The sequence below is a fragment of the Neodiprion fabricii genome, chromosome 2 (assembly GCF_021155785.1).
Source record: "Neodiprion fabricii isolate iyNeoFabr1 chromosome 2, iyNeoFabr1.1, whole genome shotgun sequence".
NCBI classification, from domain to species: domain Eukaryota; kingdom Metazoa; phylum Arthropoda; class Insecta; order Hymenoptera; family Diprionidae; genus Neodiprion; species Neodiprion fabricii.
In genome coordinates, this window is record NC_060240.1 from 24,987,082 (window position 1) to 24,995,037 (window position 7,956).

The 7,956-nt window shown below is 37.0% G+C and overlaps 1 long non-coding RNA gene across 1 annotated transcript; it reads left to right on the forward strand.

Moving 5' to 3' along the window:
• Positions 1-5,255: 5,255 nt before the first annotated feature.
• On the forward strand, positions 5,256-7,025 carry LOC124176592. The gene is made up of 3 exons (XR_006869420.1): positions 5,256-5,490; positions 5,823-5,942; positions 6,896-7,025. It is a non-coding gene; the product is annotated as an uncharacterized LOC124176592 (long non-coding RNA).
• Positions 7,026-7,956: the final 931 nt, after the last annotated feature.

Here is a 7,956-nt window from a genome sequence, read left to right on the forward strand (position 1 = left end):
TCAATAGCACACCGTCGAGTAACCGGTGCCTGGACTGAGTCGGGGATGCAGGTCTTATCTCGAACTAAACGTCGTTTGCCAACGGATCCGATAATATCTGGAGCTGCATCGCTGGTACATAGCGTTGGGTTGCGATCGAATAAAGAAATCCGTAGACCGCGGAGGGTTGAAATTGGTTCTCGGTTCGAGAGGATGGTGGTAGGAACTCTTAATGTGATTGCGATTGTGCAGGTCCGCATGCAGAAATCGGCTGCAGTAAAATTCGAATATTCATATTGAATCCGAGCCTCGAGCATTAATCTCGTGATATAGAAATTTTTACTTTTGCAATAAAAGTTGCGAGTTCAGAGAAAGCGGCAAACAAGAAATCATACATTTTTTAGTAAAGGAAACTCGTGAAACTGGTATGGCTGCTGCGTGTAGATCCTGCACGTGTTATATACAGTGTATTCAAAGAAAAGAAACTTCTCGAAGTTACGGTACACACTGAAAAGAATAATGTACATTACTGTATACTTTTAATTCGGAAGGAATTATTATACTTCTTTCCAAGAGTTGCTACGAACTTTCCAAGAGTTACTCAAGTTGGGGGGAAGGGTGGGTCGTCACCCACTTTGAAATAAGACCAGCTCGTCTCAAGGTACGCGTATGCGTACGTGTATTATTCATAGCACACGTCGTACCGTATTCCTTCAAAGTTGGATGGTCTTCTCGAAGGTTTAACACTCAGTCGTCCTCTTGAATATACAGGCACGTGATATTAGAGCTTTACTCTGCACTTGACACGATATCAATATTCAGTTAAATGTCACAAATAGAAGGAGGCTACCTGTATGATCTCTAGAATATTGAAACATGAATCGATTGGAAACCTGGATATACAGCAACAGTGACAAATTCAATCGGTCTCTGATATCGAGTAAAAAACCATTGTCAGCAACCATGACTCGAAATTTGAAAAATTCCATGAGTGGTGGTCAAACTTTCAAGCAACGGTGTATTTTGTAAAGTAATATTTCTGACAACTAGGGAATCTTCTCAAAAGCTGGGAAGGCTGATGTATGTATTTCTTTGACAATGAAAGTTATCACGATTCTGATTTCAAATTATCGTGCAATAAGCATCGATAGCTAAACAATCTTTAAAATAGCTTTGAAAACGTTTCATAACAGCGCATAAGCATCTTCAAAACGCATAGTTTTTGAGAATTCATACATTGAAAGTAAGGAAAAAAACTTTGAATATCCGATTATGAGATGTTTTAATTTAACCTTACAAACGAGGTGAGAGCAGGATACGCATCACGTGCATAGACGTTTGAAGCGTAAAGGTCATACGGAGGGTTAACGTTCTCAGAAGCCTTCTAAAGTTCACCATGCCAAAGCTAAGTTGCGTTTACTTATACTTCATGGACATGTCTTCATGTTTCATTCCCTCTTTGACAACCATCGTCTCTCTTAACTGTACCTTAAAGATGGTTCGGATCGTCTAATGATTAGAGGATAGTGCGGCGTTTACCGAGTTCTGCATCTTCATGATTTCGGAGTTTTGTAATAATAGAAATTAATAAAATTACATTCATGGAATAAATTAGAGATAACTGTAACTGCCTATAAACCTGTTCGTGACAATTCAAGTTCGCGTTTGAGCACATAAATCAAGATATTTGCTTGCTTGAGGAAGATCAAATTACCGGTGGAAATAGATAAAAATCATACTTGAGCACAGGCCAGTTTTGTATAGGCATGCACGTTAGCTAAGCTGGGGCGGGATTGAATTCCGAATTTGGAAAGTTCCGAAAATGATAAATTACAATTTTTTTGGCGGGGAAACTTAAAGTAAAGAAACTAAAATTTGTCGAATCATCAAAGTTTCGAATGAACCAAAACCCGACAAATCAAAGTTCCTAAAGTGCGGAAATAAGAAATGTGAAAAATTTGAAACATAAAAATTCCGAATGATCGAAGATTTTCAGTTCAGATCTATATTTTAATTTTCAATATTTTACTCTATCGGAACTTTACTTTTCGAAACGTTGCTAGATTGTAACTTGAATTTTCGAAATCTTGTAAGCTTTAAGTCGTCGAGTTTCCCACCATTTGAAACTTTGTTGTATCATGAAAGTCTTATTTCTTTACTTCAAGTTTCACCACCAAATAATTCGGAATAAGGTGGTTTCGGAACTTTTCAAAATCGGAACTTCAACCCTGCCCCACTAAGCTAATTCTACTATTATGCAACTTTGCCGTGTTGTGTTGCAGAAGAATTCTCACATGAAAAAAAATTTCAGTTTCAGGACACCGTAGAAACGCTGAATAATGATAATCTTGATCGATTAAGGGGTTACATGTACCTGGTACGGCTAAAACTAAGGTTATATTTCAGACTTTTTTTTCGTCTATAAAACTCTATTTTATTGAATAACCATTACATATTTTTTAAAGTATAACATTTTATCTATATTGTTTGAAAATTTCAGTCATTCTTCTGGGACGGTTTTGTTGATAGCGTTTGCGATGCCAGACATGTCTCCGCCACTTTTTATGTGAAAACAAAATTTCATATAGGTAGATAAAAGTAATACTTATTCAGCCGGATTGTAAAAATTTAATTTTTTCGAAAAAAACACACGATTTTTCGCCTCAAAATTGTTCAGTACTAACGATGAAAAAAAAAAAAAAAAAAAAAACTAAGCCGGGGATGGAAAAAACGGTTCGAAAAATACTGGATTATAGTGTGAAACCTAACTGTGCAAAATTAGATCCCGATAGATCCAGTAGTCGCGGACATATTTGTGGAACCGATTTTGAAAACACTGTTTCGAAAAAAACGCGTTTACAGTTTTGAGTACAGTTTACACTGATAGTGAAATAACTGGTTCATTCTAATCTTGTATAAAACCGTCGATTCCTAGGACACATGATGGATCTTCCTGAGATGTCGATGCTTCCATTACACCTTTTTTCTTTTGCTGTGTCAACCTCATTCTTCCGTTTTTGATGCCCTTGTGGCTGCTCAACGAATCGGTTACAAAACGCTATAACTTCGTCATTACTGCGAGTTTTCCTGGCGAAATTTCTAGGTTAGATACTCAAAGGATGGTACTTTCGATTGAACACTTTAAAAAAAAAATCGATTTGTTTTTTCTACCTACCCAGGTATATCTAACCCCTTAACAGAGATGCAGTCGGAAACCGACGACGCGAGAATGCATGCAAAATTTATAGACTTGAATGTAGGATAAGTGAACTCAGGAAGAGTAGTTGGAATAGGGAGAATGATACAGAAAATAGTTAGAAAGCCGCCAACATAAAATAATTCCAGTGATTAGGTATAGCAAGTACATATATCACAAAGAAACCGTTGAAATCGATCAGAGTTAGAATAGAATCGTCTTCGTTTTGTTATTATTTGGCTCTTCAACTCATTCTTTTTTACTAGTCCTTCGTATAGGTAAAACAAAGCTATTTCTTATTTTTGTTTATGCCACGATAATTCGGAAATTATTTGATCTTTTACACCTGGAATCGAACACGTTCTGGGCTGAAGACATATTCAAGTACGGATAGTTCAACATTACTACCAAATCGGAAATACTAACGGTTCAAATTGAACTCAGAAGCCCAACATCGCTAACACATCCTACCCAGCAGCCCCAAATGATTTGAATATACCAGCGCAAGCAAATACATGCAAATGATTATTGGCTATAATATTGTTGCAAGTGCGTGGCAATTGGTATTAGTCAATCGGGTTTCATGATTTGCGTATAGTCATTGCGACCTTGACAGTGCATCACGGAGGTACACATACACGAAACACTCGACACATCTCATTTATGTGCAAGGAGTTTCCAAGTGAACACCGTCGTAGTTTGGGGTGCCTACTACTAAGGGGAACAAATATCGGTAAAACAGACTTACCGAGTCATTACCATTTCAGTCAAGTCATGTCGTATAATTGATTTAACGTTTCGCCAGAACGCAGTCAATGAACGGTTAAACATAAGTTATAAACAACGAAACGATTGCTTGGCCAAATCCGCACAAGTTGTAGTGTATTGGTATGAGTGCGATGAGATTTTTTAGTATTCGAAGTGGAAGTACTCTTTTTCAGCCTCACTTCGTTTCACGAGCTTTTTGTTCGATTACTTTCAGCTGTACAATGTTTCGCTGACAAACTCATGGAATCCTGAAAATACCCGAATTGTGTAAAACTTGCGAATGAAAAAATTGATTGACTTCGAGTAGCGTTTAAATCGACACCGATTAACGTGTTACAATTCACAACGTTGTTAATTATGGCCTAAATCCGCTACTGCAATTATTATAATCTTTAAATTCCAATCCACATCACTTTTAGTCAATTATGGTTCGGGTCAATTTCGGATAAGACTTACACTTTACACTCTGAAAAAAAAACCAAAAACAAAAAAGAACCAGACACAGCATAGGAATGACTTCGTTCAACTTTGCCAAACATTGATCGATGCAATAACGGCACAGATGGTCACATGTATCGATACACGGATTGACGCTAATATCCTCGCATGATCTCGGAGTAACAATTCTGTTTTACAATTGACGCCTGTTGCAATTTACACTGGTATTGAATATGCAGAACTTCCGTGAAAGAATACTTGGGTATATGATAACGACTCCTGATTACAATTGTTATTCAGAGATAACATTCTGTATCAACCAACCGTAATTTGATGTAATAATTGTGTAAGCCTATTGACGGAACTTTTCTTAACTAGGGTTTTTTTTTTTTATTGGTATTACAATATCAAAATATGGAAACAGTAGGAGAAACGACAAACTCGTGTGAATTTCGAATCAACCCAATGTTTTTAGGATAATTTTTTAGCGAGGCCCAAGGAGAATACATACATTTACTTTCCCTTGCAACGCCACGGGCATACTACAGACAGTAACGGAGGAGTTTTCTTGAAGTAATTCAGATACTCTGAGCTATCACAGAAGGGCAGAGTATGATGCAGAGGCTGTTGATCGGACTGCTGGGAAGTTTGAAGTGGGTATACAATATACATACATAGGCGAAGGCGGGCAGTATTGGTGAGTATATGAGCTTGTTATAAACTACCCATATTGGTTCGCGCATGTGATGTGGAACATGGCCTCGCCTTTCAGGAGAGCTCGCAGTTTGCTTTCAATAAATTTCTGAGGTCAGGGGGGTCTCCACGGATGGGGAGGGGGAGACAGACTTATAGCCTTCCTCAATCGATATCATTCTCTACTTCAAGTTTCAATTTGCTTGAAACGAATCGTTGAAGAGCTACCCACGATGTAGAGATTTATCAAATTCACATTCCAGCTACAGACCCCGACTGATATGTGGTCTCTGAAATCTCTCTGGACGCCGAAAATTTATCATACGCTCAAACTTTTACCCAACATATATGAGGTGAGGTACTGCCGTGGATTTTTTACCCCCGGACTACCAACGTGAATCGACGAAAATAAATCGGTGTGTCTTCGAATTACATCGTCTGTATAGACCTAAGAGAAAAAATTATATGCGAAGAATTACATGCGGTTTTTGATGGTGCAAGTCGACGTAGGGTTGCATTGGTATTTGATGGTGTTTTTGGATACAACCTACACCGTTAGAAAGTTAATGTTATCTAAAGTTATTCGTAATTTTTCACTGATTTTTTAGAACGCAGATGCAGAACGACAAATTGAATAGTAACGGTAGTGTTTTTATAATTAATCCTTTTCAAGCCAGTGAAAATAATACTTCCTGCAAGGCTTGAAAATATTGCTAGCTTTGCGTGGAATTCATTGTAATTGTTTCAGATTTTGAAACATGATCTGAAAGTTGAAAGTTCAGCGGGTTCTGGTTTCGTTGTGGTGAGGAACGTACGAAAAGAAAACGGCGGTTGTTGGAGTTGAGAGTCCGACTATACCTATATTGAAGTAAGGATAAAATTTGAACGCTATCTGAAACCTCGAGAAATACTTCTTGTACAATGCAAAATAATGGGGAATCGGAATTATCACTTTCCCCAGAAAAAGAAAATGCTTTGTATTTTGCAAAAAAAATGTTCACGGACCCTCTTTTTTCAAATTTGAATTATTGTGCTGCCATTTGTTGGTCAAATGTATTTAAAATAATATAAATTATGTCACGTGCTGAACCTAACTTTCTAAAAACAATTTTTTTCATCGCTGATCGTGCTTTATTGATTGTTCAGATATCGATTAATCTTCGTTCACGCCTCACGAGGAAGATGAGGATGTTGATATAATCAGTAGCAAAATGAGTAAATAAACTCTTCGGGTTGTATTGAATTATTTTACCGCTCAGATCCTAAATCATTAACCTTCAAAATAAATATGTTTTTTGAAACACACTGTATCAAACGATTTTTTTTTTAAATTTAATATAACTTCCGAGTACCGTATCGAAATTTTTCGAAGTAATATTAAAATTGAAAAACTTATAAATTCAAGAGTGAGGATCCACGTTCTTTTGCAAAAAATGTTATGAATTTATTTCAGACTAACAAGACAGTATTTTACAATTCATTCAGTGAGAACATATTTTCCAATGTTCAAATTGTGTCTCTAAATTTTTTCACGGCAATGTAATACGTCGTCCTGCCCCAGTAATCGCTCAAAGATTCCCCGGGTCAAATTGGACCGGTGTAATCAGTTTGAAACTGTACTGAAGTGTGATCATTACGGGTTAATATACCTAACCAACAGATCCTTAAAGATAATTTCATCCTTCCATAGGTTATGACAGGTTAGCATAGACAAGAGCAAGGGTATATATTTCTGTATTTTTATTTTCCTTTTTCTCTGGCATCTAAAAAATTTTGAAATACTCAATCTGAACACCTCTCACTGGGGTTTATTTCGTTAAGCTTCAGAGTGGCCGTTGCAGTGTTGGAATGGCTAGGTTCAACTCGACCGAATAGAATTTCAGTCTATGAATAAAACCGATGCGATGGACACGTAAAAACTCTCAATCTGTCAAACTGTCAATTGGAAGTGACATGTGGACTGTCCAACCAAGATAATACATTATTGACGGTCTGATTTGACCCCAAGCATTTATTATATCTTTATACATGTATTATATTATTATATTTGTCTTATAAACCATGCTAGGATAAATGAAAAATGACATGTAATCGGAAAAGATTCCCATCTCTCGCTATTCCATGCAAATTCACCAAAGATTCTAATCAAAGATAAACGATCAACAAAAGACAACCGAAAACCTCATCAACCTATGAAGTTTGTGATCCGAAGTGAATTGTGCAACCACGTCTAGGATGTATCATCAGTCCTGGAAGTCTGGAATATAACCCATGCGTGCTACCAAATGCGTACCTTGAATGATTTATCGCCGATATCGCTTCGTTACTTTCTGAGTAAGTACTTTAACGTTCCTTCAGTCCTGGCATGCACAGAGTCGATGCTCTGTATAAGGTGAAAATTAGATGCCAAGCGTGGCACGGATTTGTTGACGGCAACAACTCCTCGGTTCTTTTTTCAACACTGATTTTAATTGATATAAAAAATATCATACACCTTACAGATAATGCCAATCGGGACTTTTTGATACTCTGAAATTTGTACAAACTAATGCATACAATTATTGAAACTGATCGAACAGTTTTGTACTATTTTTGGTCGCATCCTCATTTCCATACAATATACACATATAATTTATACGACCGCAAATGAATCAATCGACGGATATTATTGTTGCATAAACTAATTTGGGAGCTGGCAGATTCGCGTTACAGAAATAACTGCAATTTTTCTCCATGACAAATCGTACCGTCGATCAAGTAACTCGCAATAAATATACCGCAGGACCTATCTAGCTTCAACAGTAATCTGTACCAGTCCCCCATTTTTCCAGATATTGTAGTAAATTCAGCGACAATTTTGTTTCCGTTGTGACATCGATATT